We start from the raw sequence: 14578 nt of genomic DNA on the forward strand, positions 1-14578 counted from the left end.
GGTTCGTGCCCCGGTCCGGAAGATCCCACATGCCGTGGAGCGGCTGGGCCCGTGAGCCATGGCCGCTGAGCCTGTGGGTCCGGAGCCTGTGCTCCGCAACAGGAGAGGGCACAACAGTGAGAGGCCCGCGTACCGGAAGTGGCATTCCGCTGTGGCTTTCCTTATGAACTTCAGGCAGTTTATTATAGAAGTGGTTTAGTTTTTTTAAGGGGGGGTGGGCAGTAACTCAAAAGGCAAGGCCCAGCACAGCACAGCACTGCACATTGATAAAACTGTAATTTATTTACAATTGCAAAGCAAACTAAAAATAAATTGTACAACAGTACAGGAACAGTATTGGTTGTGTTAGGATGACACAGAGGTCTCTCCATACCTTTGAAATCCGAAAAACGTCTAAATTAGAATTTTGAAGAAGTGCTAAGTTTTGAAAGTCACAACTCAAGGTGTATAATTATAGAGCTGAGATTAGTCCTGTAGGTATATTCAAGTCCGTACATGGATTTACATAATCAACTGTTAATAAGCTATTTGTTTTGTGTAGATTTACCACTATTAATTTTTAAATTCAAAATATAAAAAAACTATTTACGGCTTGTAAAAGTAATAACTCATTATAGAAAAATGAGAAAATGTATAAATTTACAAAGAATAAATTAGTAATCACCTTTAATTCCATCACTTAGAGATAGTTATTGTTTAACATTTTTGGGTATATTATTTCAGAATGTTTTCTCTTAATTATATGATTAAAATTTAAAAAATACAAATTAGATTGTTCTATTCCTGCCCTTTTGTAATCTGCCCTTTTCACTTAACAACCTATCATGAATGTCTTTCTATCCAAGTAAATGTGATATATATCATTCTTTTTTTTTTTTTGCGGTACGCGGGTGTCTCACTGTTGTGGCCTCTCCCGTTGTGGAGCACAGGCTCCGGATGCGCAGGCTCAGTGGCCATGGCTCACGGGCCCAGCCGCTCCGCGGCATGTGGGATCTTCCCAGACTGGGGCACGAACCCGTGTCCCCTGCATCAGCAGGCGGACTCTCAACCACTGCGCCACCAGGGAAGCCCCATCATTCTTTTTAATGTTTAATGTTTGGATGGTACTTCATGGTATGGTTGTGGCATAATAATTTTACCATTCAGTCCTATGCTGTTAGACATTTAGAGTTTTTGTGGTATTTTGGAGTTATACACATTAGAGGACACTCTTGTACATTCATCCTTGCTTACTTAACCTATCGTTTTCCTAGAAGACATTGAATAAATTCCTAGAAGACATTGTTTGTTTTCCTAGAAGACATTGTTTTCCTAGAAGACATTGAATAAATTCAATTAATAATTGAGTTTCTGGGTCAAACTGTATACATATTTTTAGGTTTTTGGATACTTATATTGCCTTCCAGGATGGTTGCACTAATTTAAATTTCTACCAACTATATAAATTTTTAAGATTGCCTGTTTCATTAAACCAGTGCTATCTTATTTTTTTGTGTTGTGGCACTTGTCAAAATTTACAAATATTTGTATGGCCTGACTTCAAATCCATCCTTTTATCACTGTGTTATTCTCTTAACAAAGCACAGTATAGTGACATATTCCTGATTTCTGTGTGGGGGAAGGGGCAGCAACTTATTTGGAATGATATCACAAGGTTTCTTGTCTTGAAACTTCTTTTGCAATAGCAAGAACATTGCTTTATTTAGTATGTATATTCTTAGGCTATCTCTTGGAGAGGCTGATGCAGATTATTGGTTGAGGTTAAAAATCCCACCAAGCCACTCTTGCATGGTGCTGATGAGAGATATATGGGCTGGAGTAAAGGGAGGTTGTAGACTAGGAGTAATGGACTACAAGTGTCTGAAGTGAGAATTACCATTTTGGGGGGATGCATATAAGTTCTTTCCTTATCTGCTTTCTATTGGTCCATGTTCATTAGTTTTGAAGGTTAAACATTTATTGGTTCTGGATATTTTCTCAGTACAATAATCTATCTACAGTATTGCAAGAAGAGAATTTTTCCCAGATAGTGTTAAATAATTGAATGGTACAGGTATTCTCCAACTGTTTCTGAGTTATTTGATTTTGGAAAAATATTAAAATAGCACTTGAGCTAAAAACACTGGTGCTATATTTTTGCAGAAATGCAATCTTATCCTGTGTTGGGTCCAAGTAAAATCATCAGGCTATTTTTCACAGTCTTAAACTTCAACTTTCTTTTGAAATATATGTCCTAGCTGGCTTTTCTTGTAAAGAATGCACTTTTATCCACAGTAAACATTTGCTGTGTGGTATAAGTATCTTGCTTTATAAAATTTCTCACTTCCCTTGTTCTTATACAGCACTCATTTTACATTGTGGGTTTTAAAAAATAAAGCAAGTATTTTGAATAACCCATTACTAATTCAAACTTTCCTTAGGATCATGGAACTTTTTATATGGTGTTTTTTATATTTTGCCTGTGCATTATATTTTGTGTTTGTAAATTATAATTATCACTGCTTTGTATTTTATGGGCCTTGTGGAACAGTTTGCATAGTTTGAGTTTTTAACTTAGGACATGTCTGTATTTTAAATTTTCTGTACATATCAGTTAGACTTCTGCAGTGTTTTTGTGCATATTTTGCTACAGATGTGTAGAGGAATGTGAGTTAGGCATCACAATTCCAGATTGTGATGAATTTAAAAAAGTCCAATAACAGAAAACTCATTCTGTCAGTACTGAATGCTTACAGTATACCCAGATTTATGCTAGATACAGTGAAAGCTTAAAAACATGTTAACACTATATGGTGTCTGACTTTGAGAAGTGTACTGAAAAATTGATAAGACAGGTGGTCTCTTATACATGTATATTATACTCAGAAATGGGAATAACTTCCTGAAAAATTAATGATTGCAAATATTTTTGCTGTTTTATAGATTTAGACACACAGATAAAAAAGTGTTCTATATGAAAATATAGCCCGGTCCCAGCAACTTTAGCCGTTAGTCTTTCCGTGATACTGTACATTATTTTCATTATATAACTATCCACAGAGCAGTGCTTCCAAACCCTATGTTTTAAGTACCCTACAATTGACTACTTATTTTGGGGCAACTGCAGTTCGGGTTATAAATGCTAAATTCTAAAAACAAAATAGCATGAACTTTAATACTATTGGTAAGCATCTTGGGATACTGATTTACTTGACATGAATCCTCCCCATACCCCCATCTTTTTCAGACTTTCATTTTTCACATTGTCCTGCACTTTTAGTTAGGAGATTAATGTCATTGCAGTTGATTCCTTCATTGCAGGCAAGTATTTTCAATATACATCCAGAAAGATGAATACCTGAGGGAGAATTATTAACAGTCAGAATCTTTTACCGAAGATTGCCTTCTTACATGGAAGCATGCTACATCATTACTGTATAAATTATAAATCTGGGCTCCAGAATTGACTCACTGCTCATTTTCTGTTTTCAGTATAGAAGAATTTGGGCCAGTGGAGAATAGAAATCTGTTCAGCTCGTGTTAATTTTGAATAATCAAAGTGTGAGGCAGCTAACTCTAGTGGTGAACCCATTGCATTCATCTTGAATCAGGAGCCCTGGCTTATCAAAGCTCTTGTCATTATTTTATTGAGTATGGCCTAGCCTAAGTTACTTCTCACTGAACGTCATATAAAATAAGGGGTTTGGGCTAGTTTATACTCAAGATCCCTGATACATTAAATATTTATGAAGAATCTATTTATGTCCTTATTTCTTTTAATATTCTACAAAAGCAGTCAATTATGAATAGTAATACAAGTAAACATTTTAATGGAATTTTATAACTTTGAAACACTTGTATGTATACCATTTTGATTAATTCTTTGAACAACTTTATGATGTAGATAATGGCCAGACAAGATGCTGTGCTAATTGTTTCATGGAAGGTCTGTATATATGAAACTCCTTCAATAAATTAAAATTTCCAGTAAGCTCTAGGAGATCCAGGGAAGGCTATTTGATGTACACTTGATAACCCAGTGCTAAGTGAAATAAAGTACAAGTAAACATTAACCTAGCCATACTACATTTTAAGTACTCTATGCTCTTGGGAAATGATTTTTGAACTTTGCACTCAATTTCTGCTCTGATTTGCTGCCTGAGGTGACATAGCTGCTCTGCTGAAGAAAGACTCTGTTCAGAATGCTTGTATTTATCTTTAACTGCATGTCCCAACTTAGGGCAAAAATGAAACAAATAAGCCTATCCAATTTTGTATTGTTACTGAATTTCTAGTCTTCAAAGATAGTTTTGTATTAATAGAAGCTTATAATAAAGTCAGTAACTCTGAAGAGTCAAACCCAAGGAAAATTATGCACATAATCTGTCTCATTTTGAGATTCACTGAGGTGCTCTGAGACATTTCCATTCCACCAGTTTTCACTTTTGAAGAAATGTGTTTTAATACTTACCCTAAAATGCCTTAGAACAATTTCTTCTACTACTCTACTCAGGATGTGGCTATAGAGTTCCTCGAATGTGCATTGCTTTGCTATCAATACTTTATATAGTGTTATGAACACCTGCAGTTTTATGAATGAACTAGTCTAACCAGTGACATAATGAGTCTCTGTCGTCAGAAAGCAGCCAGACATTGAGTGCTGCCCTTCATCAATGGCCATTAGACACTGGCTTATATTTGCACAGATCTTTGCTGTGACAAAAGAGATGTTACTGTGAAGGAGTATCTCATCGTATCAATTTCTCCTCTTTTGCTATAGTCTTCTTTGTTTCCCTTGTTTTCAAAGGACTGTAAGCCCCTTAAAATTCTACAGAACTTTTCAGTTTCTCAGTTTGTAGTTTGGCATCATCCGTCCTCCTCTACCGTCTCTCCTTTTATTGAGGGTCTACTTTGTGCTAGGTATCATGTCAAATGATATACCTACATTATTTCATTGAATCTTCACAGCAGTCCCCAAAGGTGGTTAGGTAGATATTATCCTTATTTTACAGATGAGAAACTGAGGCCTGGTGATTTAAGTAAATTGTTCATGCTCACTCAGCTGATAAGGGGTAAAACTGTGATTCTGAACCCAGGTCTCTCCATAAAAATTTTAATAGCTTTAAAATTGTAGTTTAAGGTTATTAAATTTTCCATACCCAGTGTGTTATTCTTTTCTGAATTCCTATACTTCTCTTTCTACCACTCACAACTAATTTCACATTGTCAAGTGAAAGAGCTTTTGCTATAGTTACATAATGGTACTTTAAATATATTTATGCTTTGCTTTCAAATAGATTCTAAGATTCTAGAGGAAAGGAATTATGTTTCTTATTAATTTTGTCTTGGCATATGGTAGTTGCTTAATAAAATATCTGACTGATTTTATTATTAGCATACTTACTTTTAAATCTATTTTCCATTTCCATTATTTGGATATTTGAAAAGTCTTTGCTATTAAGACTCATGACTCTTACTGCTGTCAGTCTTCCTTATCTGGCAAACATAAGATTTGAGGAAAGAGGGAGGCCCAGATATGCAAGGAATAGGATTGGGCTGATTTCATTATCTCATGGATAAAATTTAGATGGTTTCTTCCTGTTGTAGCTTTTTGAGAAATATTATTCACAAATAAATCCTTTTCTTTGCAATTTTTTTCTTGGCATCTCAAAAAAAATTTTTTTTCTTCTCCTGTTTATTTCTGGTTGTACCATTCTACTCTAAAGAAAGCTCATCATATCCAACCTATTTGAAATTTTTCATCAGTTCTGCCTCTCAGGAGAAAACTAAGTGTGATAAAAGAATGCTATTGGGCTTCCCTGGTGGCGCAGTGGTTGGGAGTCCACCTGCCGATGCAGGAGACGCGGGTTCGTGCCCCGGTCCGGGAAGATCCCACATGCCGTGGAGCGGCTGGGCCCGTGAGCCATGACCGCTGAGCCTGCGTGTCCGGAGCCTGTGCTCTGCAACGGGAGAGGCCACAGCAGTGAGAGGCCCGTGTACCACAAAAAAAAAAAAAAAAAAAAAAAAGAATGCTATTACTTAATGTATAATTAAGTGGGTATGAAAGAATTGTTTTCTCCCTTTCAAAGGAAAACTTAAGTTTTTACAAACATGAAGTTCTCAGTTTACTAAACTTACAGCTGGTGGTTCACATTATCAAATCAAAACTCTTTGAGGTCCACATTTTTCCCCAGGCTGCAACTTGACTTTCTGCTTATTTTTTCATTGGTTTTTGCTTCATATGTTGTTACTTTTCCTTTGAATATAATCTAGTTCTAGAATTACTTTATTGCATGAACCAAACATCTCCTCTTTTATAAAACCTATGGTAGATAATAGTTCAGAGACTTTAAGACCTAGTAGGAATGTGGTGTGTTAATCCCCTACCAGGAAGTGATATGCCCATTGTTAAATGGAATTTGGAAATGTGGCTAATGTTTATTGATTTCTAGTACTACTTATCTGACCTGTGCTTCAGAGCACAGTTAAACTTTTTAAATGAAATATGTAGTAAGGAGTCCCCTTACTGCTATGAAACTAAACTTAAGGCTTTATGCTAATTCTGAAAGAAGTAGTATATGCTACTTATGATTTGAACATTTAAAAGAAAATAAAAATTTCAGTGGTTTTGTTTTTAAAATTGTTCAGTTTAAGCAGATTTAGTTTGATCTTGATATTTTATAAAACTTGCTAACCTACTAGTCAACTTGATTTTAAAAATGGGTTTTTTTTTCAACAAGTTGCCTTGATATGATATTTAACTAATTTACTTCTATTCCTGGAAGTGGTTTAAACAAAATACCATTGCAGCAAAATCAGTGGTTTAGTGGTTACACCTGTAAATGTGATGACTTGCAGTTCTTCCTGCTGGTTTCAAGGATCAGCTGACAATAAACCAATGTGTGCTTGGAAAAGAAAAAATAATATGGCATTTAAAATTCCTACTTTTACAACTTTATACTGATAATTTTTAATAATTTGCTACTTAATGATAATATAATTTTTTCAAAAATTTAGTTGTATTTCTATCTTTAAGTAAAATGGTACTTAAAATGTTCACATAAGAACATTTATATTTCCTTCCTGTATATCCCGAGGTTCTCATTTTCTTCATTCCCTCTTATTTATTTTTCTTATTAAAAATTTTTTTTTCTAGGTGAGTATGCTTAAGATCTACTCTTAACTTCATTCTCTTTTAATAATCTATTTTTGTGTTTTGTTGTTTGGTTTAGGTTTTTTTTAACTTGATGTTTTAGTAATATTTTAATTATATATTTTGGGGTCCTCATCTAATATTTCTTTCTTGTGGATGGATTTCTCTCAAACACAGACTTGCTCTATGTCTTTAAAAAAATCATAGCCAAGTTTAAAATCTCTCTCCATGGTAAATAGTGATAAACATAGTTTCATAGTTCTTCACATACCAAGGCACTCTAAGATTAACTATGCTCTGTCTATATCCATTTTAGTTACAGGAAACTGAACAGTGGAGTTGTTCTTTGAATGCCACTGTTACAGAATTTGGGCCATCTTTCTTAGCTTAATGTTGAAAGCCCTCTACCATTTAACACTGCCTCTTCATTATGAGTGAGTTTCCATAACTCTGGAGCCTGTATGACTTAATACAGCCAAACTAGCCTATAACGTGCCATATGTATTCCTACTGCCAAGCTTTTGCTTCTAGATCTCCCATGAATTTTTCCCCCTCTTCCTCGCTGACCATCTAGATGTTATCCTTCCTTTAAGGCTCACCTGAAGCCTAATCCCCTCTATTCCCTAACAGCCTCTTCTCTCAGTAGGGGCACCTGTCTCTGAAGCTTCGTATCCTTGTTGTGGTACTACTCTTATAACACTTAGCTTTTACTGTATCATTCCCCTTCCCTTCACCCCAACACATGCTTCACGTGTGGCACGTGCACACACACACACTGAAAGAGAATGTGAAATAATTGTTTAAAGAATTAAAATTTACACACCCAGTTAGGGTGTGTAAGGAAGGTATATGGATAAGCATACACTTTTATAAATGTAGCTGGGAAAATGTATTACATGATACCTTTAATAAATCCTTGGCTTCTAGCTGTGTAGAAGAGGTCTTTGAGAATATCCTAGTCCTTATTTATTGCCACATTATTACCTACGTGTTAGCATTTTGACTTTGTTATTTTTAAACCAGGAAGTTTATTATTTTTTTCTTAATGTCAAAATTGAGATATAGCCTGTATTTTAGGTACACCGCAAATCTAATAGCACTCTCACAAATTCTAGGCTTGAATTCTGGGATTTTTTTTCTTAGTAATTGATTTAATGTATAGAGGATGAATTTTTAAAAATGTATAATGACTGATAACAGTGTGTGTAGAATATGAGAATGTCTAAAAATGCTAGGCATTTACAGAAGAGTTGCAAAATAATGCAGGGTTCTTGATACACTTCATCAAACTTCTAATGTTAACATCTTGCATAATTACAGTATAATTGGTATAGTACTATTGGTAATTTTGGTATAATACTATTACAACAGTACTGTTGTACTATTGGTACAATACTATTAACAACAGACCTTATTTGAATATCACTAGATATTCTATTAATGTACTTTTTTTGGTTCAAAATCTGATCTCAGATCCACAGTGCATTTAGTTTTCATGTCTCCCTAGCCTCCTCCAATCTGTGATTTTTAAAAATTTTTTTTAAAAAATTATATTTTATTTATTTATTTTTGGCTGCATTGGGTCTTCATTGTTGTGTACGGGCTTTCTCTAGTTGCTGTGAGTGGGGGCTACTCTTCGCTGCAGTGCACTTGCTTCTCATTGTGGTGGCTTCTCTTGTTGCAGAACACGGGCTCTAGGCGTGCGGCTTTCAGTAGTTCTGGAACACAGGCTCAGTAGTTGTGGTACATAGGCTTAGTTGCTCCGTGGCATGTGGGATCTTCCCAGACCAGGGATCAAACCCGTGTCCCCTGCATTGTCAGGCAGATTCTTAACCACTGCGCCACTGTGATTTTATTCCTCAGCTGTTCTTTGTTTCATGACCATGACACTTTTGGAGACCACAACACTTCAGGTATTGTGTAGCACATTCCTGAGTTTAGATTTGTATGATGTTTTCTCATGATAGACTGAGCTTATACATTCTTGGCAAGACTACCACAGATGTAATTTTGTGCCTTTCTCAGTATAACAAGAGGTACATGATGTTAATATGTCTTGGGCTTCCCTGGTGGTGCAGTGGTTAAGAATCTGCCTGCCAATGCAGGGGACACAGGTTTGAGTACTGGTCCGGGAAGATCCCACATGCCACGGAGCAGCTAAGCCCGTGCACCACAACTACTGAGCCTGTGCTGTAGAGCCCGTGAGCCACAACTGCTGAAGCCCACACGCCTAGAGCCTGTGCTCCGCAACAAGAGAAGCCACTGCAATGAGAAGCCCGTGCACCACCTGGAAGAGTAGCCCCTGCTCACCGCAACTAGAGAAAGCCTGTGTGCAGCAGTGAAGATCCAACGCAGCCATAAATAAATGAATGAATGAATGTCTTATTATTCGTGATGTTAATTTTGACACTTGGTTAAGATGATGTCTCCCTGGTTTCTCCCTCTTTGTAATTAGTAAATATCTTGTGAGGAGATACATTGAGACAACACAAATATCCTTTTTTTTTTTTTAATTAATTAATTTTTGGCAGCGTTGGGTCTTCGTTGCTGCGTGCAGGCTTTCTCTAGTTGTGGTGAGCAGGAGCTGCTCTTTGTTGCGGTGCACGGGCTGCTCATTGTGGTGGCTTTTCTTGTTGCAGAGCACGGGCTCTAGGCATGTGGGCTTCAGTAATTGTGGCACACGGGCTCAGTAGTTGTGGCTTGCAGGCTCTGGAGTGCAGGCTTAGTAGTTGTGGTGCATGGGCTTAGTTGCTCTGTGGCATGTGGGACCTTCCCGGACCAGGGCTCGAACCTGTGTCCCCTGCATTGACAGGCAGATTCTTAGCCACTGCGCCACCAGGGAAGTCCCCAAATATCCTGTTTTTCATTAAACTTTTGCTCACTAATTTTTTGTCCTCTATTGATTTATCATTATACCTCTTTTGAAATTTTTTTTTTAGTAGTTGTCCTAGGTTTTAAAATATACTTTTTCAACCATCCAAATCTACATTTAAATAATAATATACTGCTTCATATGTAGCGTGATGGCTCTACAGCATTGTATTTCCAATTCTTCTCACCCATGTTTTGTACTATTGTCATGTATTTTAGTTTCCCATATGCTGTAAAACACAATATGTTGCTACTGTTTTTCTTCAGATAGTTATCTTTTAAAGCAATAAAATATAAGATGAAATCATTATAGTCATTTTATTTTACTTTCATTTGTTTTATTTCTTTGTGTAGGTTTAAGTTTTTTTCTGGTATATTCCTTCTGCCTTAACTACTTCCTTTAATATTTCTTGTAGAGTAGGTTTTCTGGCAATATATTCTCACAAGTTTTTGTTTGTCTGAGAAAGTTTTTATTGTGTCTTCATTTTTGAAAGATGCTTTCAATGGATATGGAATTCTGGATTGACATTGTTTTTGTTTTTGTTTTTTCCTCCAGCACTTTAAAGATGTCATGCTGTTATTTTCTAGCTTGCATGGTCTCTGGAGAGAAGTCTGCTGCTATTTTCATAGTTATTCTTCTGTGTGTAATGTCTTTTTCCTCCCCTCTGGCTGTCTTCAAGATTTTCTCTTTGTGTTTGTTTTTCAGCGGTTTGGCTGTGATCTACCCAGGTGTGTGTATGTGCATGTGTATGTGTATGTGTAGCTTAGATGTTCTTAGATCTGTGACTTTGAAGATTCTTTTTTCTTTTTAATTGGGACTAAATTCATGTACATATAGCTAACCATTTTAAAGTATATAGTTCAGTGGTATAAATACCACTGTGTATTCCATGGAATTTTATTCCATTGCATATAAATACCATTGTGTATTCACAGTGTTGTGCAACCACCAGCTCTCTTTAGTTGGTTTTGAAAATTGTTGGTTATTATTTTTTCCTGCTCTTTCTCTCTTCTCCTTCTGTGTTTCATATATTAAAAAGTTTGATTTTGTCTACAGCTCTTGAATGCTCTGTTCTGTTTTTTCCCCACTTTTTTTTTTAAATGTGTTTCAGTTTGAGTAGTTTCTATAGACCTGCCTTCAAGTTCACTGATTCTTTCCCTATGTCAGTTTTACCGATAAGCTTATTGAAGACATTCTTCATCTCTGTTACTGTAGTTCTTTTTTTTTTTTTTCTAACGTAGTCTCTCTCTCTCTCTCTCTCTGCTGAAATTACCCATCTGGCCTTATCTGTTGGCCATTTTTCCCATTAGAGCATTTAATATTTTAATCACAGTCATTTAAAATTACCTGTCAGTTTTTAGTATCCTACCTAAGTCTGTTTCTGATGATTGCTTGTCACTTGCAAATGTACTTTACCTGGCCTTTTGGTAGGCTTTGCAATGTTTGTTGAAAGCTGGACATTTCATGTAGAATAGTAGAGACTAAGGTAAATATTTTTATGTGTGGAAATTGACATGCATGCCTTTGTGAATGCTAAGACTTCAGTGCAGGTGTTTGAGTTGATCTAATTTTGAGTTGGGTCATGCTTGAGACTTATTTGTCCTATGGCCTTGTTCAATATATCAAAGCCTTCAAATTCCTCTCCTGATACATGGTGTTTAGGGTGTCGAGTGGTTTGGTAGATTTTTTGGGGGCGCATGGCTTGTGGAAACTTAGTTTCCCAACCAGGGATTGAACCCGGGTTCTTGGCAGTGAGAGTGCAGAGTCCTAACCACTGGACCACCAGGGAATTCCGAGATTTCTTTTTTTTTTTTTTTTTTTTTTTTTAATGCTCACTCCTTAGCTTTTGGTTTTCTCTCTGAGCTGTGCTTCAGAGAGGGTGTATCTCTTGCAAGTTGCTTGTTACTCTGCTTGCTATTCTGGCCATGGGGACTGAGGTGGGGGCATTCTCTGTTTCTGATAATACTTCAGTCTTCTGCAGGCATTGAATCCCTGGGCCTTGGGTTTGTGGCCTTCACAAAGCTCATGTCTCTCTCCAGCTATAATTCTCAGCCCAGCATGTTTTGCTGCACCTCTTCCTGGGGCAGAGGATTTTCCCCCCTTTCTTCCTTCTGGTTGCAGTGGATATCACATGTGCCCCAAGGTGATAATGTTTGTTGCCCTTCTCCCTTCAGATTAATGCTTTTGTTTTGTGAGGGAGATGCAAGGGTCCTGGCAGTTTTGTGCCCCTCCCACAGTATCTGCTGATTCTCTTTGTTCTATACCCTAGTAGGGACTTTCTTGGGACTTTGCCAGTTTTGTTTTTTCTGTGAGCACTTTGTGATGTTCATGGAGTAAAAGCCTGCAAGAACTTGCAGATCCCTTCCCTGTACTTGCCTTAGCTTTCTCACCAGTGCATTGTTAGCCTCTACCAATTTGTCAGCCACCCTAGTGTAACTTTCACTTTAGTAAGCCAGTGCTCACATTTTGCCTCTCTCTGCGTACACCTGTCTTAGATTTTGGGACAGTTGTTTGCCCTGTGATCTTAGCATTTTAATGGGTTTCAGAAGAGTCATGTACTTGCGCTCTTGCTCTTTCATTATAAGGTTGGAAGCAATATGCTTTCCAGTTCTCTAATAATTCATTGTCATTATCTTGAAAAACCTACTGTAATTTCACTTTGTACTTCTTTCCCAACAAAGGTTTAAAAGATGGTTTTAAAATTTTCAGATGCAGGGTCCCTTCTATTTTCTTGTTTTGTTAGTAACTGCTAGTTCCTTTGTGTTGCATTTAGAGAGTATTGTTTATAATGTTTCAATTTTGTGGCAGTTATGTTTCTTTATGACCTCACATATGATTGATTTTTGTGTATGTGTCTTTGGCTTTTGAGAAAAGGTGTGTTCTCTGTTATCAAATGTAGAGTTCAATACGTATGTCCCTAAGATCTTTTACCTTCTTTCTTATCTTTTGTCTGTTTGATATGTCTTGTATTGAGAATAGTGTATTTAGTCTCATTATTTAGTATATTTCTTTTTCTTTTTAAATCTCCTATAGTTTTTCCTTCATGAAGTTGATTACTGTGTTATTTCATGCATAAATATTCATAAGAGTTATACCTTTATTGTAAAGTGTGGATCTAAGCAGTAAAAATGACCTTTATCACATTTAGTTCTTCGGGCTTCAATTCTGTTTTGTCTAATATCAGTAGGCTACTCCTACTCTCTTTGTTTCCAATAGCCTGATATTTTAATTTTATTTTTAGTCATCACTTTGTTTTAGGTATGTATCTTGTATGTAGCATAAGTTGAGTCTTGTTTCATGAGCCAAATTGAAAATGTTTTTCTTTTAATAGTTAAGTCCATTCATATTCACTAATATGATTGATGTGTTCGGTCAATGCTGTCATAATATTTTGGAGTTATGCATGCTTTGTTGTACTTTCTGTGCTATGAAATACTACATGATTTATCAATTTTCAAGTACTGTACTCTCTAAGCCTACCTTTTGGGTATATAGCAATCAATGTGCTTATTCTATTTTCCTTTCCCTCCTCCTTCTTTTACTTAAAAATTGCATTACTTATACTTTTTCAGAACATTAAAATTTATCTTTCACCCTGCATCCCACCTTTGTTTTAGTGATGTATATTTATATATTTAAAAAATACTCATCATCGATCCTTTTACTTAAGTCTTCTTAGTCATCAGTTGGATAAAGCTCTTTCTCTAGTAGATTTATCAAGAAGGGCTGATTGATGCACAGTTCCTTAAGTTCTTGTATACTGACAACTGTTTTTCTGTCACCCTGATATTTGAAGGACAGCTCTACTGCATATAAAAATCTTTGGTTCATACTTTCTTTAATTGTGTTTTTAAAGAAATACTGCTTCATTATTGCTTTGTTATATGTATTGGTTTGGAAACTCTGATGCTACTCTTATTCTTTTGCCTTTGTAAGTTATTGATCTTTGCTTGGAGGCCTTGAGGAGTTTATTTTTGAAACTTAGTTTTAGTAGAATATGTCTCAGAGTCATTCTGGGTTAATTTTTCTGAGGCATCCAGTGAGCTGTTCGATATATAGATTCTTGTCTTTTTGTATTTCTGTAAAGTTTTCTTAGATTATAGTTTTAAATTTTAGGTCTGTTCCATTGCTTTGTTTTTCTTTTTCAGGGACTTGACAGTGTGAATATTATTACTTTATATCTCTTCCACTTCCACTACTTCCTCTCTGATTCTTTTTACTTTTATCATTATGTTATTTTCATTCTCTTGGTTGGTTTCTTGCCTTTCTTCAGTGCCTCGCATTAAATTTTGTCGGCATCTGTTTTCCCTTGGGCATCTTGTGATTTACTCTTCATTTCTGAGAATTTTCTTTCTTTCTTTCCTAGGTAACATCAACTTTCTTTCATTTTTCCCTGCCTTTTTTTTGTTGTTCATAATTTTTGAATTTCCTGATTCGAGGTGATTTTTCATATTCTCAGATGCTTATTTAAGTATATTTAAATATACTGTTTGAAGCATTGATTGACAGGTTTTTCCTGCTTCATAGTTGTTTTGTGAGAGGGAATTTTCCTTAGTAGGTATGTGTGAAATTTC

At 35.9% G+C, this 14578-nt stretch overlaps 1 protein-coding gene across 6 annotated transcripts in view; it reads left to right on the forward strand.

Annotated features, from left to right (window-relative positions):
• The window catches only part of FAF1 (Fas associated factor 1), a 487383-nt gene that overhangs the window by 92393 nt on the left and 380412 nt on the right, over positions 1-14578 (forward strand). The gene's annotated exons all lie outside the window — the stretch shown is intronic.

The sequence above is a fragment of the Delphinapterus leucas genome, chromosome 1 (assembly GCF_059928025.1).
Source record: "Delphinapterus leucas isolate spDelLeu-1000000601 "Yukka" chromosome 1, BTC_Dleu_Yukka2, whole genome shotgun sequence".
NCBI classification, from domain to species: domain Eukaryota; kingdom Metazoa; phylum Chordata; class Mammalia; order Artiodactyla; family Monodontidae; genus Delphinapterus; species Delphinapterus leucas.